The 27,604-nt window shown below is 58.0% G+C and overlaps 1 protein-coding gene and 1 pseudogene across 2 annotated transcripts in view; both read right to left on the reverse strand.

Moving 5' to 3' along the window:
- LOC147032381 (chromobox protein homolog 1-like) overlaps positions 1 to 27,604 on the reverse strand; it is a 38,477-nt gene that overhangs the window by 1,758 nt on the left and 9,115 nt on the right. The gene's annotated exons all lie outside the window — the stretch shown is intronic.
- Positions 3 to 27,604, reverse strand: LOC147032382 (uncharacterized; annotated as a pseudogene).

Consider the following 27,604-nt stretch of genomic DNA (forward strand, 5'->3'; position numbering starts at 1 on the left):
CAAAAACAATTAAAAAAGCCAAAATAAGAAGACTATTCATAGAGTTTATTTTATAAATTTTTATTAAACTTTAATAACTCTGAATATATAAACATGATATATGCAAACTGGAAATAGCATATAAAAGCTTGATTCATAGTTTTGTCAATTCCACAATTCCCCTGAGTTTTTTTTTTGTCGAGTTGACATTTTCTGACGCAACGTCAATTGCCACAATTACTGCATTTAGGGGTTCAGGAAAAAAAACAACTCACTCTGGCAACATGTTATACTCGCCAAAAGCAACGTATGGTGCGCTTTCAGGAAGTCACAGATCTTTGATGACCTATTTGTGGTCCTTCCTTTTTTGAAGAAGCAACAATCAATGGTGAACGTTACCTTGCAATGTTGCAGAAATTTTATCCCTGAACTACGATGATTACATCTTTCAGATATTACCTTGTGTTGCACAAGCAACACTTTTCTTCCTGCCACTATGCTTTGAATGTGCAACGGTTCGTGAATAACATTTTCCCAGAGAAGTTGATTGGGAGACGTGGACCAATTTTTCTTGGCCACCTCCTTCCGCTGACCTGTCCCCATGGGATGACATGTTATGGTGCTATGTATAACTGTTGTTTACTCATCAAAACCACATTCTTTGAATGAACTTGGGGCTACAATCAGAAATGCAATTCATTAAACCCATCAGCAACTGGAGAATGGTTTCAACGAGTTGGAAAGTCGGATTGAATGATGCATTTATGAAAGATGGTGGTTATGTTGAAGCCGAGAAATTTGAGCTGTATTGTGTAAAAACATTGTATTATGCTGTTTACAGTTCATGTCCATCATATGTATATTCAAAGTTAAAGTTTACAGTTGCACAAGGACAATACCTTAGTATTTAATGTTGTAAGCTTATGAAGGCAATAAGGTGCATAATCTATCAGTCCGTGAGAAGCAAACTGTGTAACAGTAATCTTTCTGGGACATTATAATGTCACGCACCTCTGGGTGGCAGTTGGCAAAGCATAGAGGGCAGAGCTCTAAATAACGAGCTCAGATGGCTATCGGGTTGAGCAGATACCAGTTCTCTTAATCTCCCAACTAGTTTCATTTGGTTAGAAACAATTATGTAATTTAATATATGTATACAAGAAAAACCAAATGACAGAATAAATAACCAACAATAATCACCACTAATAATGCTTCAGGCTAGCAGGAGAAACTACACAAGGGGAAGAAATACAATCAAATGGGAGTGGAAGGATTCAAAGAAAACAAAACAAAACATAAATCAGGCCTAATAGGAAGGTGTAGAGCAGGAGGCTGCGAGCGAGAGCTGGGAAGTGCATATTGGGGGAGAAATGACGGCGATCAGCCACAATTGCTTGCAGAGCTGCAGTGGTGAATGATGAGCCTTTGACCTGGTGGAAGAGCCCTGAGGGGCTGGCAGTGCACAGAGTGTGTCCAGTTGGTGAAATCCTGAGGGTCTTCAAGGCACACAAACCACAGCAATGGCAATTCGGCATCAATGATACACGTGAGAGAGCCTTGAGGGCACCAACAGAAGAAATATGCCGCAGTAGTACAGGCGGAAGGGTCTCTGAAGGGCATCGGCAGTCTATCAATAGCACAGTCGAAAATGCAGACTCGTGAAGAGAAATGGAAACGTCACAACCAAAAGCACTTCTTCCCGAACACCATTCAAGATTGAGTGTTAACGTCCTTCAGTTGTATGAACAGCACCACTTTTGACCATCATGCAGGAATGAGCACAGACTACTGAAGCCCACAGCTGCCAGAAAAATTAATTCTGCAGCTGGATGTGGTGACTCCTCTTGACTGCTTAGTCTAAATTGACTCTCCCACCACTCAACTATCCTTTTTTCCCTCAACTGTAGTTCACTTGCCACTCATATAGTAACTTTATGTTCCACCCTCAGTCCTCGTTTTAACTAGTCTGCTAATTATGTAGGTTGGCTCAAGCAGCGGCTATTTTGAAACGACCATCGTAAGCGGACATGCAAATGTATGCTCAAATGAATAAAACACCCAGGCTGGCAGTTAGCACAGGTGCTGAGAGTTTGTACAACACTGGTGTCTAGAAGTTGGGATTCTGACCTGAGGTTTGAGAAATTGTACCTCAAAGCGAAACTGCAGAGCATGTGAGTTGGTGCTAAAATTTAAATTTATGAGTGATCAAAGCAGCTCAGACTATGGAAGTGCCCACTGGACTGACGCCACCACAGCCCCAGTAGAGATGGAGATGGAGAGGTCATGGTGGAGTGAGCCCCCCCCCTCACCTGGAAGCCTCAAAGACTCTCCACTCTCCACCAGCTAACCCGGTGCCCCCAAATGAACAGACACCAGGGTGGAGCAGGTCCTTGTCAGTACAGCAGCGGGGGGTGGCACTGATTTGATGGCCATGCTGATGCAAATAGTGACAGGCTTGAAGCGGGCCAAGTCAACTCGACGGCTAAAATGGAAAACGGCCAAGCCGAGCTGCAGACAATGGCAAGAAACCTGGTGGACATGCGGAGAGCTCAGTGGAGATTGATGGTCGGTCAGACCAGGATAACGGGGGGAATACAAGGTGTGGTTAAGGAAGCATGGAAGTTTACCGAGAGGTTGGGGGGGGACATTGGTGAAAGAGGCAGGAAAAACAATGGAAACAGAAATAGTGCCAGTATGGGGAAAAAAAATCAAACAGGAGATGGAGAAAAAGATTATAACTAGAACGACACTCGGAAAAGGGCACTTCTCCGCCAGGCTGAACAGTCTACGTTTTGCATCCCACAGATCGGAAGAATCTGGATCCGGACCTGAACCAAAAATCAAATTGGCTTGTTCTCATCACCTAACCAACTCATCCACAACTTCTTGAAATATCATGATATTGTTACGGTTGTGGAAATTCACAAAACACCATTCAGGTTCCCCAGAGATCAGTTATTTAGATAAGTATGTGTTTAAGGTTAGAATCCCCACCGATGTGTAAAGGGATGTGAATCTTTGAGGTAGTGTTATTCTTTTCTATCTTTTATTTTAATAACATCTACAAAAACCTGATCATCCCCGAACAACAGGAACGCCATCATCTTCAAACAAACATCATAAAACTATCACCTCCTCCTCGACAGCCGCAAAATGCCGTTGGTTGCGAACCAGCGGCACAACTGTGAAGCCACATCACACCGTCCATGTGCAAACAGCCGCGAAGCGACTGATTTGCATACTCTGATCAAAAAGACGTCTTCCCCCGAAACCACCCTGTGATGTAAGAGATGGGGTTTCCCACGAGGGGGTGAAAGGGCAGAGGTGAAAGTGGCGCCAACCTCGGGTGAAGAAACCGAGAGCGGCTTCCCCCCCACCCCCCGGGCTATAAAAATGGCGAAGTCGAATCACCAGAGGCATTCGGGAGATGGGAGATGGGAGAGATGAAGGCGCATCGGAACAGTCGGAGGGGAGAGACGGGGCTGGTGGAGGCTGGAAGGATGGAGTTTGGAGTCGCTGAAGAGAAAGGCGCATCGGAGCTCGGTGGTCTGAGCAGACGACCTTGAGGGCATCAAGCGATGCTGGGGAGTGAACGGGTCCCAAAAGGGCATCAACACTAAGAGAGCAAGGCCCGTTCGCTCCTCTGAAGCGTCGTCGGCCAGGCCCGATCAACCAGGCCGTGGGAAAGGCCAAGCGACCAAGGAGAGCCGCCCGCCAAGCTGCTCAAGCCGCTCAAGCAACTGGCGCATTTTGAGCCGCCCCAGGTGGAACAGAGACACAGGGGTCGCCGACCCGAAGACCCTCGAGTCGCCACCAGGGGCGACCAGGTAACCAGCCCGGTCTCTCGGAGCCCTTCGGTCATCCCGTCTCTGAGTACCATTAAGGCTCACGAGCCATATTATTTTCCTTGGGTTTTGTAGGAAAATCTGTGGCGCCTTGTCTCTCTTAAGTAGAACTGATTAAGTGCATGACTGTACATTTATTGAATACATCGGCTGTAGGCTTTTGCTCGTGTCTTGTCCCTATTCCCCCATCAATTGCTTGCCTGCTGTATAAAATAAATGCCCTATTGTTTGAATACATCTGCTCGTTGCGTCACTTTCCTACCATTGACTGCCACGACGCGTTCGGGGAATTAGCTGGCTATTAAGGCCGATAAACGTGACAATTTGGTCTGACGGAACTTGGCGATTTAAAACCGCTCGGCAAAACGCACACGGGACGAGCGCACTTAGCGGCTCGTTCCATACAAGTCTCCGTCGAGGTATAAATTCTCAGTATTTCTGTCTGCGTGGATAATTAGGTATATCGAGATTCGGCGATTGACCCTGTACCACGCGGACAGGATATTGACACGTTTATGGTACATTAAGGCACCCGTCGCGGGTTTTCGGGGTTATCTGGAAGGCTACGACTGAATTCCGGCTTTCGGCGGGCGCGCGACTGCGTTTCGGCTGAAGCGGTCATGCGTGGCTGTCGGAACCGCGTAATTCGTAACAATATATATCGTTTTTGGTCCCATCTATCAATAGTGAAGAATCACTTTAAAAAATAACCGCGATGTCGCCGTGCTGTTAAAAAAAAATAAATAAATAAATAAAAAATCGTATCCAGATCTGCAATCGGGTCTTCACCAAAATCAAATAGATTCATCATCCTCACACATCCAAAGACGTGCGAGGGCAAAGACGTGCGAGGAGCACACGACCCCGAATGTGGTACGAAGATCCATTTCAGGAGCAAGCGGAGAGGCACAATTTGCAGGGTGGAGCTGACCATGGCCATATTGTGCAAGTACATGGCCACGTAGAACAATGGTGTGAATGGGGAGCAATGGTCCAGTTACTGAAGGTCTGAACAAGGACTCTTCCTAAGGAGGTGTGTGGTATGCACGAGCTTCCTGAACCCGCTTCCAAAGCCACATCATGGGTCTCTGCAGTTGAGGTCAAATGGCCAGGTTGCCAACCATGCGACTTGGTCCATGGCAAGCTACCATGTTGAGACCAAGACCACGAGACCCGTGCATACTGGCCCGGGTGTGGGAGGGTGAGCATGCAAGCAGGGGCATGAGTGGCACCTGTTTGCGTGGGGCATAGAATGGACAAGAGGGAGGAGGAATGCCTAATGGGGGAGTCGCAATCAGTGATGGACTAGTTAGCGGCAGAGCCAGGGCAGCTTCACACAGGATAAGCAAGCATGGCTCTGGGTGAGCCGAGGGGCAAACTGGGGGTTCTGCACGATGGAGCATGCATGCGTGGGGACCCCCATAGGTCAATTAGGATGTGATTGACATGCTTCCTCTGGTTTTTGTGGAAGGCCTGGAGTATCAAAAGGAAATGATCCTGTATGTGCTCGTTTCATTGCCCCAAGAAGCCTGTAGAAAAGGACGGAGCCATCAGGAAAATTGGGGAGAACAACGAACCCCCGGGGAGCCCTAAAGAAAGGGAGGGGGAAGACGCGAGGTAAATTTGCACGGTGTCCTCCACAAACAATGGTGCGGGTACCAAGACTGTTTTCAAGGGGTTTGTGGGACCCCATAGGAAATGTGGTGCACATGGCTGAAATGGGCGTGATGACCGTGGCTGCAGGATCTGTGGCACATGATTTGGGCATGGAGGCTGAGCCTGGGTTCTCCTTGCGGAATCCAGGGGAACCGTAATTAGAGGGCAAAAAACAAGATTTAGAGCAGGCAGGTTGACTGGTTCAACAATGTTGCATAGGATTTTAGAGGACCATTTTAATTTGTTGGGAATAGTTATATTTTTAAAATTGGCAGACTGTTAGAGTAGATTCCTTCCTTCCTTTTTCCTCTTAGGACGGGATTCTGAACAATGTTGAGTAGAACGAGGCGATTGTAATTCAGGGGTCTGAAGCAATTTTTTTTTTTTTGGATTGATATTGAATGTATGGTGCAAAGTGGGGGTGTGGATATGTGAAGAGGAAGCACACCCACCTGTGGAGAGGAATTCCCATTTTAAGGTTCGGTAGATAGAGGGGATCCGGCTGTTTTGGAACGTGGATGCTGTTCCGGTGGTAGTGCTGGGTGCAGTAAAAAAATTCTAATTGGGGGCAAGAGTTCATTGATAGGCTGTGAGTGTGGCTCATGGTGTGCAGACTGTATTTGGGGAACGACATCCTGGTGAGTGAGAGGGGAGCAGTGCGGCGAGTCATGTGTGACATACGGGCAGAGGCAATAAAGGTGGGTGCACCGAGTGGAGACAGAGAAAATCTCGAATCAGCTTGACGAGAACTGGTATGACCTTCACTTGTGCCGTAGCCCAGAGCCACACCCTGCCTGGCCATGTCCTCTCCTCCCCTACCAAGCCCAGAGCGACAGGATCCAGCAGCATGGTCCCTGCCAGAGTGGCTGGGACCTGACCTTAACATGGGTGAAACTGCAGAACTTTGGAAAAAAGGAAAGTAACAAGCAAAATAACTCCTTACTGGGGGAGTTCGGCAGCATCCCCCCTGCCCCCGGATAAATTGATGTCAAAATATGCATTTTGGGCGTGATCTTGTCCAAATTGTAACAAAAAATAAACTATGCAAATGAAAGTGATATTTAGGGAATATATATTTTTTAATTTCACCTGACAATCCATTACTGGAAAGATTCTTTTCAGTTAGAACATAATTTTGCTATCATAAAATAAGTGATACTGGATACCACCTATCTTTGTCCAGATTTTTAATAAAAGTATTTTATAAAAGGGGGACGGGAGGGAGGTTGTCACACGTCAGACTGGAGCTGTTTACAGGAATCGTCTTCACTCTTGGTAGAAAACAAGAGCATTCACGACACTTTTAAACTGATGAGGAATGTAGTTGTCAGTTAAAAGCTAGATGCTGGCGTAAATTTAAATCCTCATTTTCTGTAAGACAAGGGATTATTCTGTGTTACTAAATAAACCCGCGAGAGCGACGTGTGGAGACGGGTGATATGTGATGAGCTGTGTGTTTCCATCGCCCCCATGCTCAAATTAACTCTGAGTGAACGAGTTGTTAATGTCCAAAGCAGTTGTTAACACGTAGAGCCGATCGTAATTGGGTTGTTTAAAACTCAAGATTGTGTATCGGAAATATTTCTTTTGAGCTCTTTCATCATGGGATGGGCCATTGTACGAGAGAACACCATGACGGGAATCGACAGACCCAAAGGACAAGGTGAAGACGCGTGACTTGTGCCAGCAGGACTGGGACACTGGGCGGCGGAAATAACTCAATGAGGGAATTGGATTTGGACATTGCATGTAATGGTGAACTTCCTCATCTGACTTTGTGTGTGTTTGTTTGAAATTCAAGTTTCAAAAACGTTACGCTCTTGATGTGGTCATTGTCACGCCAATCAGAAGTCACAGACCCCAACTGACAAAGATCCGATTTGAATGGTAGCTGACCTGTACGTTCGTCGAGACTCGTGAAGCTCAAAGCTTTATTGTAGTTGTTCGAGGATGCGCTGAGTCCAGCACCATGAAGTACAGACACACACCAAAGGGAAAGAAACCCACCACCCCTGACAGTAGTGTCGGGGTTTCCCAGAATTACCCTCACTCCAGTGTAAACCAGAGCATTCACTATACCCTTGTTTTCACAGGTCAGTAGTTTTTTCACAGGTTGCAAGTCATCATAAACAAAAGTTTTAAAATATTGATTTTTTTTTCTTTTTTGCATTTATAACACTCGTGCCTGTGCCTGCCACACTTTTCTCATCCCCATTCCATTCCCCCCACCCCCCCCCCCCCAGTGAAAGAGTTGAGAGCCTGATGGATATATTTAACGTAGTGGTACAGCACAGGCATGATGGGCCAAATGGCCTCCTCTTGTGTCAAAGTTCCTCATTAGATTTATTTGTCTCGTATCAAAATGGTCCCAAACTTCACCGTGACCAACAGACAATATCAGGTTTTGTATTTGTATGCAGCAGAATAGAGTCTTCACTTCCTGCAATGTAAAGACGGCACTTCGGTATTTTCTGTGAAGTTCAAAGGAGGGAACAGCGATGGGAAACCCAACAATTTGTGATCATTCTTTAGAATTTGGGGGAGTCCATTGAGGATTAATTGTCAACCGTAATCCAGACCGCACCACAAGTCTTGTCTGCTCGCTTAGCCGTTATAGACGAGGCACGTGATACCAATTAGTGGAATGCTCGGCTGACTTGGAGGCCCCATTAGTACGTTCTCGTGAAAGTGGACACATAATCTGGCTGGGGTCTTCGATGCAGTTGGCCATTTTGACCGCTGTTGAAGCGGCCCGACAGGACTCACACCAGGCAACTGGAACAACCCCGTATGGCTTCAATATATTCAGCGATTCCTATACCTTCTGAAAGCATGGCTGCTCTTCCTTTGCCATTCCAGACCTCAGCAAACATGAAGGGTGTGGTTTATTATTATTTTTTTCAAAGGTGCAAGTCCCTCTCAACACCCCAATCAATTTAAATATTAATGTTCGAAATTGTCCAGGTTAATGGGATAAGAGGAAAGTGAGGCCGTGAGTGTGGAAGAAGTTCAATTTCACAAGTTTTGTTTCCTCCCTCATTTTGAAGACACGACAACAACCAGACACCATAATGCTCCACTGACCTCATCCTGATTTGGTCGTGTCCTGAGAAGTGACTCTCAATAATCACACTCTTGCCGGATAATTTGCACATTTCAATGAAGTTCTTCAACACCGATTGGAAAGAATGCAATTTTTGTGTTCTGAAGATGGTGCATGCCATTCAAAGCACTTTCAAAATTTCACCTCCTTTTCCATGGTCTTCGATTTTGTAAAGTGATTAATCGAATAACCGTATTCAGTGAGTAACCCTATATAGTGAGTTATTCAAAGTGATGATAAGGATATTCTGAGAAGCAATCTCGAAGTTGGTGAGGGAGTTATAATTTGTTTGCAGTAGGGCCTGTGAAGGCTTGCCTTTGTGTTGCTGCGCTTTTACATGTTGCTGCGTTTGAGTATGGGGAGTAACTGCTGAAATCTATCTGTCTGGGTTCTTCCTGACTTCTTTGTTCCTTTTACTTTCTTTCTAATATATATGAGGGCCAGTCAATATGTAACCTTAAAATGGTGATATAAATTCGAGAATATAATGTGAGTAGTAGGAGACGACATATGTTACATATATGGGTAAGAGTCATGTTTTGGCTGTTTCAGATCTGGCAACATTGAGGGTATGATGTCGGAAGAGCAGTTCCAAGATGGCGGCTCCCTTAGAAGCATGCACCAGGGAGGAGCACCGTTCTGTCATCCATTATTTGGGAAGTGAGGGTGTGAATCCAGGCGAAATCCATCATGGAATGAAGATGCAATATGGTGATGCATGTTTATCACTGCAGCAGGTGTATGACTGGGACAGGAAGTTTAAAAGTGGAGTGTTGAGTGTGGCAGACGCTGCTCCCTCGGGCTGGCCTCACACAGCCGACACACCAGAAATGGTTGCAGGAGTTGAGCGCGTGCTGAGGGCCGTCGCATTATGCTGGATGAAGTGGTCTCTGAATGAACATTAGCCATGGTTCAGCACACCATATCATTCACAATGTACTGGGGTTCCATAAAGTGTCTGGAAGGTGGGTGCCAAGACAACTCACATCCGAACTGAAAGAACAGGAAGTGGATGCGTGTGAAGAATTTCTGCGACATTACGAAATAGAAGGCGATGCTTTCTTACAGCGCATAGAGACTGGGGATGAAAGCCGGGTCCACTACTTTCAGCCAGAAATGAAGAGGGCAAGCAAAGAGTGGTGCCATTCAACTTCACCGAAGCCCAAAAAATTCTGCACATAGCCATCCGCTGGAAAAGTGATGCTGACACTCTTCTGGGATAGCTCAGGCCCACTTGAAGAGCATAGTCTGAGCTCCTCGATAACTGACACAAGTGATCTAACATCTTTGTCGAAGGACTTGTATACGCTTTCAATTTGGTCGTGATGCAACGTTTGAGCTTTGCCGCCATGGTGCTCCTGGGCCATCTCAAACTCACCAATCACTGATTGCAACCTCTGGGCCAGCAACCATCCATCTTTGCAGAGCATTAGGATTGTCCATCAGACCAACAGCTCCTCCATCTCCCTTGATGCATGCATTATTCTGCTCATGTGCTTGGTCCGTGGCAATGGAGGAAAATATGCGCTTGGTCTTTTGCACTGTGAACATGCCAGCTCGGAATTCTTCCAACACTTCATGGTGTGTTCTATGAAGGCCTAGCATATCTTGCAAGTGGACTGGGATCCATTTTGCATAGTGCATGTGGTCAAGGGCAAAGAACCACGGGAGAAGCTCCCAGAGGCATCTAAGAACATATCAAAGTCAGCTTCCCTCAACGAGCGCACAAAGGTCAGGATGCAAACCTCTAATGCCAATGCAAGACTCCAGTACTGGAATTGTGGACATTCTTTGGTTCTTCTTTGACACCATTCCTTGAATGATAACTGTTGATCCTTGTCAGCTGCTCTTGCATAGTCATCGTATACGTGATGCTGCAGTATGTTCAATGCTGCAGCTGTAACCTGATGTGCATGACGTGTACGTGCAACATGCGCAGCTCACAGGAAGGAATCTTCTGTTCCGGCTGAAGCAATGTCAGCTTGCACAAAGGCTTCTACCCAGCCACGTCCTGCTAACCAGTCACCTGCTGTCTTCAGTACAGCCAGTTCAATGTGCAACCCTCCAAACAGAATAACAAATTTATCCTCTCCATATTTCTTGGGCCATTTCTACTGAATTTCTTTTGCAATTGCGAATAATGGCTGATCAAAGGTGATGACAGGAGTTTGCCCAGGATTTATATGCTACACAGCACTCAGAATGACATCCATTGAGTGTTTTATCATGGCCACAGTGTGGGCACTCTCGTGAAACAGTGGTAGTAGAGCCGTTACGGACATTGGACGAGCTGATTGAGACAGGTTGTGAGCATGGTAAGCTGCCCAAGAAAGGTTATCAGCACGAGAGGTTGTGGTCTTGTTTTATATGTGCTCTCTTACATGCTCGAGCCATCTATCGTCACCGGACGTCTTCTCCCGGGCCAGAGACGTAAGGCATATTTCTGGAACTGGTGACCCCTTTACGCTTGCCTTAACAGGTGGTACCATTGGTGTAGTAATTTGGCAAAGCATCGAGTTTCTTCGTGCCAGCTGCACCACCAAGAATGATTCGACCACGATCAGTGCCGTCATCAGGTTGTCTTGGGTGCTGGAATAATGAGATGCCGGTTCCATGGAAAGAGTCTTTAGCTGTTGTAGAACTTGGGTTAACATCGATATTGTCAACAGCGGATGTAGTAAACAAGTTCTGTTTCAGGTTTGGTGGACATACAACCTGTTCCAATCTGTGGAGTAGGCACACACTATTTCCCATATCAGCAGAAATCTGAATAACTCTATCATACGTGATGCTGATACCAAGCTGGGAGAGCTTCTCCACCAATTCTCTCTTCCTGGTTTCTGCATGTAGTTTCAACCCAATATAAATTGCCAGTGGGGTTTCCCGTTCCAGACTGTGTCTCAAATTAGTGGGTTTGTCCTTTTGCTTCCGGGCATGCTTGACTGCATTGAACTTAAGAAGCTGTGCCAAGCTTAGTGCAGCTGCGTTCGAAGGTTGGTACGCCTGGTCCTTAATGCTAGGACCCTCCAGTTTCATGTTGACTAATGATATAAGTGAACTAGGCACAGATTCCTCCTGACATGTTGCACTAAATGAACCATCAAATGGCTTGGATTTATCAAACAGATGTCCACGGACTATCTGAGCCGCCCGTGCAAGGTGCACTGCATCACTGTCACTGTCCTGTTGACACACCTTTGCTAAGGCATGTCCAATGTCCTCATCAACATTAGCAAAATGTCTCTGCCCTTTTTAGTTGCTCTCATGTCAGGAAAATGGGCAAGAATTCGCTGCTTGAGCCTTGTAGATTGTATGCGGCTTTCCTGCTTGATTCCTAGTTGGTCCAGCATGGAGGAATACAGGTTTGATAGATCAGCTTGCTTAAATACAGGAGCAATGGTGGCATCCTCCAAACGGGTTTCCTCAATATATGTCACAAGTTCTGCAAATGCTATACTACAGAGCATGTTATCGAGATTCTCGGTGCCTTCTTGCTCCGTTTGGACCATCGATGCATGATAATAGAGAGAGGCTAAGCACTTTGCATGGTATTTTGCTTCAAGAGCAACCATATCTCCACCACTGAGACGTCTCAGCAAGTCATCGTCTTCGAGAAGTGCAGCACACTCTCAAACACATTTGTCTGTTTTGAAAGTAGAAACCTCATGAAGTTTCTCTTTTCCAGATGACCACCCACAGAAAAAGCAGATCTTGAGAAATTGATGATGCAGAACTTGAACGAGTGCGCTTAGAAACACCAGATGTACCTTCACCTGCATCATCAGCCGGTATATCTTTAGAACGCTTCCTTGCACGTTCCAGTTTTCTATTGTTGTACGTAAGCCTGCATGACCTATGCCAACGTGCATTATGAGCAATGAAAGCTGCCTCGACACGATGACCTTCGTCCAATGTGTCAATGTTTATTGTTCTAGGCAGCAAACCGAGGTTATTAAACTCGGAGATTATCAGACAATGTTTTGTACCCTGCGAGTGTTGCTTCACCTTGTTCACCTTTTTGTTGACTGGGAAACTGAACCTTTTCAGTGGTGTTGTGTTGACAAAGAATGCAGAGTTCCCACTGAGCCCTCCCTTCGCCTCCCCTCACGCTGCCCTTCCTTCGCCTCCCCTCACGCTGCCCTCCCTTCGCCTCCCCTCACGCTGCCCTCCCTTCGCCTCCCCTCACGCTGCCCTCCCTTCGCCTCCCCTCACGCTGCCCTCCCTTCGCCTCCCCTCACGCTGCCCTCCCTTCGCCTCCCCTCACGCTGCCCTACCTTCGCCTCCCCTCACGCTGCCCTACCTTCGCCTCCCCTCACGCTGCCCTACCTTCGCCTCCCCTCACGCTGCCCTACCTTCGCCTCCCCTCACGCTGCCCTACCTTCGCCTCCCCTCACGCTGCCCTCCCTTCGGCCTCCCTCACGCTGCCTCCTTCGCCTCCCCTCACGCTGCCCTCTTCGCCTCCTCACGCTGCCCTCACCTCCGCCTCCCCTCACGCTGCCCTACCTTCGCCTCCCCTCACGCTGCCCCTACCTTCGCCTCCCCTCACGCTGCCCTACAACCCGCCTCCCCTCACGCTGCCCTACTGTCGCCTCCCCTCACGCTGCCCTACCTTCGCCTCCTCACGCTGCTACTTCAGCCTCCCCTCACGCTGCCCTACCTTCGCCAGCCTCCCCTCACGCTGCCCCTCTGTCGCCTCCCCTCAGCTGCCTGCAGCCAAGCCTCCCCTCACGCTGCCCTACCTTCGCCTCCCCTCACGCTGCCCTACCTTCGCCTCCCCTCACGCTGCCCTACCTTCGCCTCCCCTCACGCTGCCCTACCTTCGCCTCCCCTCACGCTGCCCTACCTTCGCCTCCCCTCACGCTGCCCTACCCTGCGCCTCCCCTCACGCTGCCCTACCCTCGCCTCCCCTCACGGCTGCCCTACCCTCGCCTCCCCTCACGCTGCCCTACCCTCGCCTCCCTCACGCTGCCCTACCTTCGCCTCCCCTCACGCTGCCCTACCTTCGCCTCCCCTCACGCTGCCCTACCTTCGCCTCCCCTCACGCTGCCCTACCTTCGCCTCCCCTCACGCTGCCCTACCCTCGCCTCCCCTCACGCTGCCCTACCCTCGCCTCCCCTCACGCTGCCTCCCCTCGCCTCCCCTCACGCTGCCCTCCTCGCCTCCCCACACGCTGCCCTCCCCTCGCCTCCCCACACGCTGCCCTCCCTCGCCTCCCCACACGCTGCCCTCCCTCGCCTCCCCACACGCTGCCCTCCTCGCCTCCCCACACGCTGCCCTCCCTACGCCTCCCCACACGCTGCCTCCCCTCGCCTCCCCACACGCTGCCCTCCCCTCGCCTCCCCACACGCTGCCCTCCCCCTCGCCTCCCCACACGCTGCCCTCCTACGCCTCCCCACACGCTGCCCTCCCCCTCGCCTCCCCACACGCTGCCCTCCCTACGCCTCCCCACACGCTGCCCTCCCCTCGCCTCCCCACACGCTGCCTCCTGCGCCTCCCCACGCTGCCCTCCCCTCGCCTCCCCACACGCTGCCCTCCCTCGCCTCCCCACCGCTGCCCTCCCTCGCCTCCCCACACGCTGCCCTCCCTCGCCTCCCCACAAGCTGCCCTCCCTCGCCTCCCCACACGCTGCCCTCCTACGCCTCCCCACACGCATGCCCTCCCCTCGCCTCCCCACACGCTGCCCTCCCCTACGCCTCCCCACACGCTGCCCTCCCTCTCCGCCTCCTCACGCTGCCCTCCCCTCGCCTCCCCTCACGCTGCCCTCCTCGCCTCCCCTCACGCTGCCCTCCCTCGCCTCCCTCACGCTGCCCTCCTGCGCCTCCCCTCACGCTGCCCTCCCCTCTCCTCCCCTCACGCTGCCCTCCTCGCCTCCCCTCACGCTGCCCTCCTCGCCTCCCCTCACGCTGCCCTCCCTCGCCTCCCCTCACGCTGCCCTCCCCTCGCCTCCCCTCACGCTGCCCTCCCCTCGCCTCCCCTCACGCTGCCCTCCCCTCGCCTCCCCTCACGCTGCCCTCCCCTCACGCTGCCCTCCCTCGCCTCCCCTCACGCTGCCCTCCTCGCCTCCCCTCACGCTGCCCTCCCCTCGCGCTGCCCTCCCTCGCCTCCCCTCGCGCTGCCCTCCCTTCGCCTCCCCTCGCGCTGCCCTCCTTCCGCCTCCCCTCGCGCTGCCCTCATCGCCTCCCCTCACGCTGCCCTCCCTTCGCCTCCCCTCACGCTGCCCTCCCTTCGCCTCCCCTCACGCTGCCCTCCCTTCGCCTCCCCTCCGCTGCCCTCCCTTCGCCTCCCCTCACGCTGCCCTCCCTTCGCCTCCCCTCACGCTGCCCTCCCTTCGCCTCCCCTCACGCTGCCCTCCTTCGCCTCCCCTCACGCTGCCCTCATCGCCTCCCCTCACGCTGCCCTCCCTTCGCCTCCCCTCACGCTGCCCTCCCTTCGCCTCCCCTCACGCTGCCCTCCCTTCGCCTCCCCTCACGCTGCCCTACCTTTTCCTCCCCTCACGCTGCCGTCCTTTCGCCTCCCCTCATGCTGTCCTCCTTTCGCCTCCCCTCATGCTGCCCTCACTTCGCCTCCCCTCCCTTCGCCTCCCCACACACTGCCCTCCCTTCGCCTCACCTCACGCTGCCCTCTCCTCGCTTCGCCTCCCCTCACGCTGCCCTCCCCTCGCCTCGCCTCGCCTCCCCTCCCCTCACGCTGCCCTCCCCTTGCCTCCCCTCACGCTGCCCTCCCCTCCCTTCCCCTCACGCTGCCCTCTCCTCGCGCCTCCCCTCACGCTGCCCTCCCCTCCCTTCCCCTCACGCTGCCTCCCTTCGTCTCCCCTCACGCTGCCCTCCCTCCCTTCCCCTCACGCTGCCCTCCCTTCGTCTCCCCTCCCGTCCACTCACGCTGTCCTGCCCTCCCTTCTCCCCTCACGCTGTCTTGCCCTCCCTTCGCCTCCCCTAATGCTGTCCTGCCCTCCCCTCGCCTCCCCTCACACTGTCCTGTTCTCCCATCACTTTACATTGCCCTGCCTTCCCCTCACCTCGCATTCCCCTCATGCTGCCTCCGCTCCCCTCCCCTCACGCTGCCCTCCCTTCGCCTCTCTCATGCTGCCCTCCTTCGCCTCCCCTCACGCTGCCCTCCCTTCGCCTCCCCTCACGCTGCCCTCCCTTCGCCTCCCCTCACGCTGCCCTCCCTTCGCCTCCCCTCACCTTTCTCACGCTGTCCTGCCCTCCCTTCGCCTCCCCTCACGCTGTCTTGCCCTCCCTTCGCCTCCCCTCACGCTGTCTTGCCCTCCTTACCGCCTCCCTCACGCTGTCTTGCCCTCCCTTCGCCTCCCCTCAGGCTGTCTTGCCCTCCCTTCGCCTCCCCTCACGCTGTCTTGCCCTCCTTCGCCTCCCCTCACGCTGTCTTGCCCTCCTTCGCCTCCCCTCACGCTGTGCTGCCCTCCATTCACGATGTCCTGCCCTCCCCTTCCCCTCACCTTTCCCTCCCTTCCCCTCACGCTGCCCTCCCTCCCCCTCCCCTCACACTGCCTTCCTTTCCCTCATGCTGCCTTCCCTCCCTCCCCTCATGCTGCCTTCCTTTCCCCTCATGCTGCCTTCCCTTCGCCTCCCCTCACGCTGCCCTCCCTTCCCCTCACGCTGCCCTCCCTCCGTCTCCCCTCACGCTGCCCTCCACTCCACTCACGCTGTCCTGCCCTCCCTTCGCATGTCCTGCCCTCTCACGCTGTCCTGCCCACTCCTTCGCCTCCCCTCACGCTGTCCTGCCCTCCTTCTCGCCTCCCCTCACGCTGTCCTGCCCTCCCTTGGCCTCCCCTCACGCTGTCCTGCCCTCCCTTGGCCTCCCCTCACGCTGTCCTGCCCTCCCTTGGCCTCCCCTCACACTGTCCTGCCCTCATCGCCTCCCCTCACGCTGTCCTGCCCTCCTTCGCCTCCCCTCACGCTGTCCTGCCCTCCCTCATACCGCCTCCCCTCACGCTGTCCTGCCCTCCCTTCGCCTCCCCTCACGCTGTCCTGCCTCCCTTCGCCTCCCCTCACGCTGTCCTGCCCTCCTTCGCCTCCCCCTCACGCTGTCCTGCCCTCCCTTCGCCTCCCTCACGCTGTCCTGCCCTCCCTTCGCCTCCCCTCACGCTGTCCTGCCCTCCCTTCGCCTCCCCTCACGCTGTCCCTGCCCTCCCTTCGCCTCCCCTCACGCTGTCCTGCCCTCCCTTCGCCTCCCCTCACGCTGTCCTGCCCTCCCTTCGCCTCCCCTCACGCTGTCCTGCCCTCCCTTCGCCTCCCCTCACGCTGTCCTGCCCTCCCTTCGCCTCCCCTCACGCTGTCCTGCCCTCCCTTCGCCCCCCCTCTCGCTGTCCTGCCCTCCCTTCGCCTCCCCTCACGCTGTCCTGCCCTCCCTTCGCCTCCCCTCACGCTGTCCTGCCCTCCCTTCGCCTCCCCTCACGCTGTCCTGCCCTCCCTTCGCCTCCCCTCACGCTGTCCTGCCCTCCCATCGCCTCCCCTGACGCTGACCTGCCCTCCCTTCAAGCCTCCCCTCACGCTGTCCTGCCCTCCCATACCACCGCCTCCCCTCACGCTGTCCTGCCCTCATCGCCTCCCCTCACGCTGTCCTGCCCTCCCTTCGCCTCCCCTCACGCTGTCCTGCCCTCCCTTCCGCCTCCCCTCACGCTGTCCTGCCCTCCCCTTCGCCTCCCCTCACGCTGTCCTGCCCTCCTTCGCCTCCCCTCACGCTGTCCTGCCCTCCCTTCGCCTCCCCTCACGCTGTCCTGCCCTCCCTTCGCCTCCCTCACGCTGTCCTGCCCTCCCATCGCCATGCCTCCCCTCACGCTGTCCTGCCCTCCTTCGCCTCCTCACGCTGTCCTGCTACTCCTTCGCCTCCCCTCACGGCTGTCCTGCCCTCCCTTAAGCCTCCTCACGCTGTCCTGCCCTCCCTTCGCCTCCCCTCACGCTGTCCTGCCCTCCCTTCGCCTCCCCTCACGCTGTCCTGCCCTCCCTTCGCCTCCCCTCACGCTGTCCTGCCCTCCATCGCCTCCCCTCACGCTGTCCTGCCCTCCTTCGCCTCCCCTCACGCTGTCCTGCCCTCCCTTCGCCTCCCCTCACGCTGTCCTGCCCTCACACTTCGCCTCCCCTCACGCTGTCCTGCCCTCCTTCGCCTCCCCTCACGCTGTCCTGCCCACTCCCCTTACGCCTCCCCTCACGCTGTCCTGCCCTCCTTCGCCTCCCCTCACGCTGTCCTGCCCTCCCATACACCGCCTCCCCTCACGCTGTCCTGCCCTCCTTCGCCTCCCCTCACGCTGTCCTGCCCTCCCTACGCCTCCCCCTCACGCTGTCCTGCCCTCCCTCGCCTCCCCTCACGCTGTCCTGCCCTCCTTCGCCTCCCCTCACGCTGCCCCTCCCTTCGCCTCCCCTCACGCTGCCCTCCCTTCGCCTCCCCTCACGCTGCCCTCCTTCGCCTGCCTCCCCTCACGCTGCCCTCATGCGCCTCCCCTCACGCTGCCCTCCCTTCGCCTCCCCTCACGCTGCCCACTCCCTTCGCCTCCCCTCACGCTGCCCTCCTTCGCCTCCCCTCACGCTGCCCTCCCTTCACGCCTCCCCTCACGCTGCCCTCCCTTCGCCTCCCCCTCACGCTGCCCTCCCCTTCGCCTCCCCTCACGCTGCCCTACCTTTTCCTCCCCTCACGCTGCCGTCCTTTCGCCTCCCCTCATGCTGTCCTCCTTCGCCTCCCCTCATGCTGCCCTCACTTAGCCTCCCCTCCCTTCGCCTCCCCACACACTGCCCTCCCTTCGCCTCACCTCACGCTGCCCTCTCCTCGCTTCGCCTCCCCTCACGCTGCCCTCCCCTCGCCTCGCCTCGCCTCTCCCCTCACGCTGCCCTCCCCTTGCCTCCCCTCACGCTGCCCTCCCCTCCTTCCCCTCACGCTGCCCTCTCTCGCCTCCCCTCACGCTGCCCTCCCTCCCTTCCCCTCACGCTGCCCTCCCTTCGTCTCCCCTCACGCTGCCCTCCCCTCCCTTCCCCTCACGCTGTCCTCCTTCGTCTCTCCCCTCCCGTCCACTCACGCTGTCCTGCCCTCCCTTCTCCCCTCACGCTGTCTTGCCCTCCCTTCGCCTCCCCTAATGCTGTCCTGCCCTCCCCTCGCCTCCTCACACTGTCCTGTTCTCCCATCACTTTACCCCATTGCCCTGCCTTCCCCTCACCTCGCATTCCCCTCATGCTGCCTCCGCTCCCCTCCTCACGCTGCCCTCCCTTCGCCTCCCTCACGCTGTCCTGCCCTCCCTTCGCCTCCACGCTGTCCTGCCCTCCCTTCGCCTCCCCTCACGCTGTCCTGCCCTCCCTTCGCCTCCCCTCACGCTGTCCTGCCCTCCTTCGCCTCCCCTCACGCTGTCCTGCCCTCCCTTCGCCTCCCCTCACGCTGTCCTGCCCTCCTTCGCCTCCCCTCACGCTGTCCTGCCCTCCCTTCGCCTCCCCTCACGCTGTCCTGCCCTCCCTTCGCCTCCCCTCACGCTGTCCTGCCCTCCCTTCGCCTCCCCTCACGCTGTCCTGCCCTCCCTTCGCCTCCCCTCACGCTGTCCTGCCCTCCTTCGCCTCCCCTCACGCTGTCCTGCCCTCCCTTCGCCTCCCCTCACGCTGTCCTGCCTCCCTTCGCCTCCCTCACGCTGTCCTGCCCTCCCTTCGCCTCCCCTCACGCTGTCCTGCCACTCCCTTCGCCTCCCCTCACGCTGTCCTGCCCTCCCTTCGCCTCCCCTCACGCTGTCCTGCCCTCCCACGCCTCCCCTCACGCTGTCCTGCCCTCCCTTCGCCTCCCCTCACGCTGTCCTGCCCTCATACGCCTCCTCCCCTCACGCTGTCCTGCCCTCCTTCGCCTCCCCTCACGCTGTCCTGCCCTCCTTCGCCTCCCCTCACGCTGTCCTGCCCTCCCTTCGCCTCCCCTCACGCTGTCCTGCCCTCCCTTCGCCTCCCCTCACGCTGTCCTGCCCTCCCTTCTCGCCTCCCTCACGCTGTCCTGCCCTCCCATCGCCTCCCCTCACGCTGTCCTGCCCTCCCTTCGCCTCCCCTCACGCTGTCCTGCCCTCCTTCGCCTCCCCTCACGCTGTCCTGCCCTCCCTTCGCCTCCCCTCACGCTGTCCTGCCCTCATATCGCCTCCCCTCACGCTGTCCTGCCCTCCTTCGCCTCCCCTCACGCTGTCCTGCCTCCCTTCGCCTCCCCTCACGCTGTCCTGCCCTCCCTTCGCCTCCCCTCACGCTGTCCTGCCCTCCCTTCGCCTCCCCTCACGCTGTCCTGCCCTCCCTTACGCCTCCCCTCACGCTGTCCTGCCCTCCTTCGCCTCCCCTCACGCTGTCCTGCCCTCCCTTCGCCTCCCCTCACGCTGTCCTGCCCTCGCCTTCGCCTCCCTCACGCTGTCCTGCCCTCCCTTCGCCTCCCCTCACGCTGTCCTGCCCTCCCATCGCCTCCCCTCACGCTGTCCTGCCCCTCCCTTCGCCTCCCCTCACGCTGTCCTGCCCTTCGCCTCCCCTCACGCTGTCCTGCCCTCCCTTCGCCTCCCCTCACGCTGTCCTGCCCTCCCTTCGCCTCCCCTCACGCTGTCCTGCCCTCCCTTCGCCTCCCCTCACGCTGTCCTGCCCTCCCTTCGCCTCCCCTCACGCTGTCCTGCCCTCCCTTCGCCTCCCCTCACGCTGTCCTGCCCTCCCTTCGCCTCCCCTCACGCTGTCCTGCCCTCCCTTCGCCTCCCCTCACGCTGTCCTGCCCTCCTTCGCCTCCCCTCACGCTGTCCTGCCCTCCCTTCGCCTCCCCTCACGCTGTCCTGCCCTCCTTCGCCTCCCTCACGCTGTCCTGCCCTCCCTTCGCCTCCCCTCACGCTGTCCTGCCCTCCTTCGCCTCCCCTCACGCTGTCCTGCCCTCCTTCGCCTCCCCTCACGCTGTCCTGCCCTCCCTTCGCCTCCCCTCACGCTGTCCTGCCCTCATTCGCCTCCCCTCACGCTGTCCTGCCCTCCCCTTCGCCTCCCCTCACGCTGTCCTGCCCTCCTTCGCCTCCCCTCACGCTGTCCTGCCCTCCCTTCGCCTCCCCTCACGCTGTCCTGCCCTCCCTTCGCCTCCCCTCACGCTGTCCTGCCCTCCCTTCGCCTCCCCTCACGCTGTCCTGCCCTCCCTTCGCCTCCCCTCACGCTGTCCTGCCCTCCCTTCGCCTCGCCTCACGCTGTCCTGCCCTCCCTTCGCCTCCCCTCACGCTGTCCTGCCCTCCCTTCGCCTCCCCTCACGCTGTCCTGCCCTCCCTTCGCCTCCCCTCGCGCTGTCCTGCCCTCCCTTCGCCTCCGCTCACGCTGTCCTGCCCTCCCTTCGCCTCCCCTCACGCTGCCCTCCCTTCGCCTCCCCTCACGCTGCCCTCCCTTCGCCTCCCCTCACGCTGTCCTGCCCTCCCTTCGCCTCCCCTCACGCTGCCCTCCCTTCGCCTCCCCTCACGCTGCCCTCCCTTCGCCTCCCCTCACGCTGCCCTCCCTTCGCCTCCCCTCACGCTGCCCTACCTTCGCCTCCCCTCACGCTGCCCTACCTTCGCCTCCCCTCACGCTGCCCTCCCTTCGCCTCCCCTCACGCTGCCCTACCTTTTCCTCCCCTCACGCTGCCGTCCTTTCGCCTCCCCTCATGCTGTCCTCCTTTCGCCTCCCCTCATGCTGCCCTCACTTCGCCTCCCCTCCCTTCGCCTCCCCACACACTGCCCTCCCTTCGCCTCACCTCACGCTGCCCTCTCCTCGCTTCGCCTCCCCTCACGCTGCCCTCCCCTCGCCTCGCCTCGCCTCCCCTCCCCTCACGCTGCCCTCCCCTTGCCTCCCCTCACGCTGCCCTCCCCTCCCTTCCCCTCACGCTGCCCTCTCCTCGCCTCCCCTCACGCTGCCCTCCCCTCCCTTCCCCTCACGCTGCCCTCCCTTCGTCTCCCCTCACGCTGCCCTCCCCTCCCTTCCCCTCACGCTGTCCTCCCTTCGTCTCCCCTCCCGTCCACTCACGCTGTCCTGCCCTCCCTTCTCCCCTCACGCTGTCTTGCCCTCCCTTCGCCTCCCCTAATGCTGTCCTGCCCTCCCCTCGCCTCCCCTCACACTGTCCTGTTCTCCCATCACTTTACATTGCCCTGCCTTCCCCTCACCTCGCATTCCCCTCATGCTGCCTCCGCTCCCCTCCCCTCACGCTGCCCTCCCTTCGCCTCCCCTCACGCTGTCCTGCCCTCCCTTCGCCTCCCCTCACGCTGTCCTGCCCTCCCTTCGCCTCCCCTCACGCTGTCCTGCCCTCCCTTCGCCTCCCCTCACGCTGTCCTGCCCTCCCTTCGCCTCCCCTCACGCTGTCCTGCCCTCCCTTCGCCTCCCCTCACGCTGTCCTGCCCTCCCTTCACCTCCCCCCACGCTCTCCTCCCCCTCCTTCGCCTCCCCTCACGCTCTCCTACCCTCCCTTCTCCTCCCGTCGCGCTGTCCTGCCCTCCCTTCGCCTCCCCTCACGCTGTCCTGCCCTCCCTTCGCCTCCCCTCACGCTGTCCTGCCCTCCCTTCGCCTCCCCTCACGCTGTCCTGCCCTCCCTTCGCCTCCCCTCACGCTGTCCTGCCCTCCCTTCGCCTCCCCTCACGCTGTCCTGCCCTCCCTTCGCCTCCCCTCACGCTGTCCTGCCCTCCCTTCGCCTCCTCTCACGCTGTCCTGCCCTCCCTTCGCCTCCCCTCACGCTGTCCTGCCCTCCCTTCGCCTCCCCTCACGCTGTCCTGCCCTCCCTTCGCCTCCCCTCACGCTGTCCTGCCCTCCCTTCGCCTCCCCTCACGCTGTCCTGCCCTCCCTTCGCCTCCCCTCACGCTGTCCTGCCCTCCCTTCGCCTCCCCTCACGCTGTCCTGCCCTCCCTTCGCCTCCCCTCACGCTGTCCTGCCCTCCCTTCGCCTCCCCTCATGCTGTCCTGCCCTCCCTTCGCCTCCCCTCACGCTGTCCTGCCCTCCCTTCGCCTCCCCTCACGCTGTCCTGCCCTCCCTTCGCCTCCCCTCACGCTGTCCTGCCCTCCCTTCGCCTCCCCTCACGCTGTCCTGCCCTCCCTTCGCCTCCCCTCACGCTGTCCTGCCCTCCCTTCGCCTCCCCTCACGCTGTCCTGCCCTCCCTTCGCCTCCCCTCACGCTGTCCTGCCCTCCCTTCGCCTCCCCTCACGCTGTCCTGCCCTCCCTTCGCCTCCCCTCACGCTGTCCTGCCCTCCCTTCGCCTCCCCTCACGCTGTCCTGCCCTCCCTTCGCCTCCCCTCACGCTGTCCTGCCCTCCCTTCGCCTCCCCTCACGCTGTCCTGCCCTCCCTTCGCCTCCCCTCACGCTGTCCTGCCCTCCCTTCGCCTCCCCTCACGCTGTCCTGCCCTCCTTCGCCTCCCCTCACGCTGTCCTGCCCTCCTTCGCCTCCCCTCACGCTGTCCTGCCCTCCCTTCGCCTCCCCTCACGCTGTCCTGCCCTCCCTTTGCCTCCCCTCATGCTGTCCTGCACTCCCTTCGCCTCCCCTCACGCTGCCTTCCCTTCCCTCACACTGCCCTGCCTTCCCTTCCCTCACACTGCCTTCCCGTCCCTCCCTTCGCCTCCCCTCAAGCTGCCCTCCCTTCGCCTCCCCTCCCCTTACGCTGCCCTCCCTTCCCATCCCCTCACACTGTCTTGCCCTCCCTTCGCCTCCCCTCACGCAGCCCTCCCTTCGCCTCCCCTCACGCCGCCCTACCTTCGCCTCCCCTCACGCTCCCCTACCTTCACCTCCCCTCACGCTGCCGTCCTTTCGCCTCCCCTCACGCTGCCGTCCTTTCGCCTCCCCTCACGCTGTCCTCCTTTCGCCTCCCCTCATGCTGCCCACACTTCGCCCCCCCTCCCTTCGCCTCCCCACACACTGCCCTCCCTTCGCCTCACCTCACGCTGCCCTCTCCTCGCTTCGCCTCCCCTCACGCTGCCCTCCCCTCGCCTCGCCTCGCCTCCCCTCCCCTCACGCTGCCCTCCCCTTGCCTCCCCTCACGCTGCCCTCCCCTCCCTTCCCCTCACGCTGCCCTCTCCTCGCCTCCCCTCACGCTGCCCTCCCCTCCCTTCCCCTCACGCTGCCCTCCCTTCGTCTCCCCTCACGCTGCCCTCCCCTCCCTTCCCCTCACGCTGCCCTCCCTTCGTCTCCCCTCCCGTCCACTCACGCTGTCCTGCCCTCCCTTCTCCTCCCCTCACGCTGTCTTGCCCTCCCTTCACCTCCCCTAACGCTGTCCTGCCCTCCCCTCGCCTCCCCCCACACTGTCCTGTTCTCCCCTCACTTCACATTGCCCTGCCTTCGCCTCACCTCGCATTCCCCTCATGCTGGCTTCCGTCCCCTCCCCTCACGCTGCCCTCCCTTCGCCTCCCCTCACGCTGCCCTCCCTTCGCCTCCCCTCACGCTGCCCTCCCTTCGCCTCCCCTCATGCTGCCCTCCCTTCGCCTCCCCTCATGCTGTCCTGCCCTCCCTTCACCTTTCTCACGCTGTCCTGCCCTCCCTTCCCCTCCCCTCACACTGTCCTGCCATCCCTTCGCCTCCCCTCACGCTGTCTTGCCCTCCCTTCGCCTCCCCTCACGCTGTCTTGCCCTCCCTTCGCCTCCCCTCAGGCTGTCTTGCCCTCCCTTCGCCTCCCCTCACGCTGTCTTGCCCTCCCTTCGCCTCCCCTCACGCTGTCTTGCCCTCCCTTCGCCTCCCCTCACGCTGTGCTGCCCTCCATTCACGATGTCCTGCCCTCCCTTCCCCTCACCTTTCCCTCCCTTCCCCTCACCCTGCTCCCCCTCCCCCTCCCCTCACGCTGCCTTCCTTTCCCCTCATGCTGCCTTCCCTCCCTCCCCTCATGCTGCCTTCCTTTCCCCTCATGCTGCCTTCCCTTCGCCTCCCCTCACGCTGCCCTCCCTTCACCGCCCTCCCTTCCCCTCACGCTGCCCTCCCTCCGTCTCCCCTCACGCTGCCCTCCACTCCACTCACGCTGTCCTGCCCTCCCTTCGCGTCCCCTCACGCTGTTCTGCCCTCCCTTGGCCTTCCCTCCCGCTGTCCTTGCCTCCCTGGGCCTCCCCTCACGCTGGCCTGCCCTCCCTTGGCCTCCCCTCACGCTGTCCTGCCCTCCCTTCGCCTCCCCTCACGCTGTCCTGCCCTCCCTTCGCCTCCCCTCACGCTGTCCTGCCCTCCCTTGGCCTCCCCTCACGCTGTCCTGCCCTCCCTTGGCCTCCCCTCACGCTGTCCTGCCCTCCCTTGGCCTCCCCTCACGCTGTCCTGCCCTCCCTTGGCCTCCCCTCACGCTGTCCTGCCCTCCCTTCGCCTCCCCTCACGCTGTCCTGCCCTCCCTTCGCCTCCCCTCACGCTGTCCTGCCCTCCCTTCGCCTCCCCTCACGCTGTCCTGCCCTCCCTTCGCCTCCCCTCACGCTGTCCTGCCCTCCCTTCGCCTCCCCTCACGCTGTCCTGCCCTCCCTTCGCCTCCCCTCACGCTGTCCTGCCCTCCCTTCGCCTCCCCTCACGCTGTCCTGCCCTCCCTTCGCCTCCCCTCACGCTGTCCTGCCCTCCCTTCGCCTCCCCTCACGCTGTCCTGCCCTCCCTTCGCCTCCCCTCACGCTGTCCTGCCCTCCCTTCGCCTCCCCTCACGCTGTCCTGCCCTCCCTTCGCCTCCCCTCACGCTGTCCTGCCCTCCCTTCGCCTCCCCTCACGCTGTCCTGCCCTCCCTTCGCCTCCCCTCACGCTGTCCTGCCCTCCCTTCGCCTCCCCTCACGCTGTCCTGCCCTCCCTTCGCCTCCCCTCACGCTGTCCTGCCCTCCCTTCGCCTCCCCTCACGCTGTCCTGCCCTCCCTTCGCCTCCCCTCACGCTGTCCTGCCCTCCCTTCGCCTCCCCTCACGCTGTCCTGCCCTCCCTTCGCCTCCCCTCACGCTGTCCTGCCCTCCCTTCGCCTCCCCTCACGCTGTCCTGCCCTCCCTTCGCCTCCCTCCCCCTGTCCCCCCCTCCCTTCGCCTCCCCACACGCTCGCCTGCCCTCTCTTCGCCTCCCCTCCCGCTTTCCTTCCCTCCCTTCGCCTCCCCTCACGCTGTCCTGCCCTCCCTTCTCCTCCCCTCACGCTTTCCTGCCCTCCCTTCGCCTCCCCTCACGCTGTCCTGCCCTCCCTTCGCCTCCCCTCACGCTGTCCTGCCCTCCCTTCGCCTCCCCTCACGCTGTCCTGCCCTCCCTTCGCCTCCCCTCACGCTGTCCTGCCCTCCCTTCGCCTCCCCTCACGCTGTCCTGCCCTCCTTCGCCTCCCCTCACGCTGTCCTGCCCTCCTTCGCCTCCCCTCACGCTGTCCTGCCCTCCCTTCGCCTCCCCTCACGCTGTCCTGCCCTCCCTTCGCCTCCCCTCACGCTGTCCTGCCCTCCCTTCGCCTCCCCTCACGCTGTCCTCCCTTCGCCTCCCCTCACGCTGTCCTGCCCTCCCTTCGCATCCCCTCACGCTGTCCTGCCCTCCCTTCGCCTCCCCACACGCTGTCCTGCCCTCCCTTCGCCTCCCCTCACGCTGTCCTGCCCACCCTTCCCCTCGCCACACGCCCCCCAACCTTCGCCTCCCCTCACGCTGCCCTCACTTCGCCTCTCCTCCGCACAGGCTGCCCCGTCTTTGGCTTCCCTCACGCCGCCCTCCCCTCCACACACGCTGTCCCGCCCTCCGTTCGCCTTTCTCACGCTGTCCTGCCCTCCCTTCGCCTTTCTCACGCTGTCCTGCCCTCCCTTCGCCTCCCCTCACTGTCCTGCCCTCCCTTCTCCCCTCACGCTGTCCTGCCCTCCCTCCCCCTCCCCTCACACTGCCTTCCTTCCCCTCATGCTGCCTTCCATTCTCCTCCCCTCCCCTCATGCTGCCTTTCCTTCCCCACATGCTGCCTTCCATTCTCCTTCCCTCCCCTAATGCTGCCTTCCTTCCCTTCACACAAACCTCCTCCCAAACCCCTCCACCACCAAAGAAAACTCTCCACAGGTCCAGGAGAGGAATTGTCAAGGAATGTGTGAATTGGAGAAATGAACACTTTTTTTTTTAAAGCATTCAGAACTGCTGCTTGGATCAATTCCGAAGTTTAAATTTTGAAATTTAAGAGTTTCTCGAGCTCATCCCATTTTAGTTGTAAAATGTGTGCGGAAAGTAAATAATGGCACGAACACTGGTGCAGCTTTTTTGATTACTGAAGGAAAAGGCCCTTCCTTCCCTTCCCCACCCTTCATGCTTAAATCCTCCCAAAGCCCCACCACCCCATGGATTTCTCTGTACGGTATTTAGTATGATTTGCTTGAATGTGCCATTTTAATATACCCCATTTCGGTCAATCGTGTATGAAAGCCTTCAGAAGGGACCATCCTCCCTTCTCTTCAAGTCCCACTACCAAACACAAGTAACGAACCCTTCCCCCCCCCCCACCACCAAATGCGAGAACACCCCCCCTTCTCCTCGCTCTCATCCCCTCCCTGAGTGTATAGCGACATGTGAGGCATCACTCTCCCCCCTTCCAAGCTCCCTCACCCCTCCTCACTCCCCCCTCCTTTAATATTCCGGTCAGCAAAGCGACGGATTTTATTTGCTCGTATTAAATAATTTTCTCAGTATGATGATTCCCAAACATTGCTGTTCCAGGACAACCTCTACTTGGGGTTTGCAGTGGATTGCTGCCAAATAGTTTTGATGGTGGTGATGCCAAACTTCAATCACACCCTCACACTTTAACCCCAATAGCATGAGCTTCGTATTCCTATATGAGGAGCAAATGTACACCGAATGCATGTTGCTGGCACTAGCAAGGATGCAGTTCTGTACTGCTTAGGTCTGGGCTCAGAAAATGAAGAAACCCCGATCTGCATATTGGGGTGAAAGAGTTTGAATGGTCCGTACACTTCAAGGTTCTACAACGCTTTTGCTGCAATTTACCCTTAGTTACAACACAGAGGAAGTTGTTTTTTCCCACCTCATCTTGTCACTCACGGAAAAAGCCTCGACTTTGCTCATTGTGACATCAAAAAGTGTTGCTTGTTTGGGGTTGGGAATGGATATAATTCCATCAGAGATATAGTTGTTCACCTTGTAAGCCAT

This window comes from Eptatretus burgeri, chromosome 2 (assembly GCF_056783735.1).
Source record: "Eptatretus burgeri isolate ZD-2024b chromosome 2, Ebu_testis_v1, whole genome shotgun sequence".
Classification (NCBI taxonomy): domain Eukaryota; kingdom Metazoa; phylum Chordata; class Myxini; order Myxiniformes; family Myxinidae; genus Eptatretus; species Eptatretus burgeri.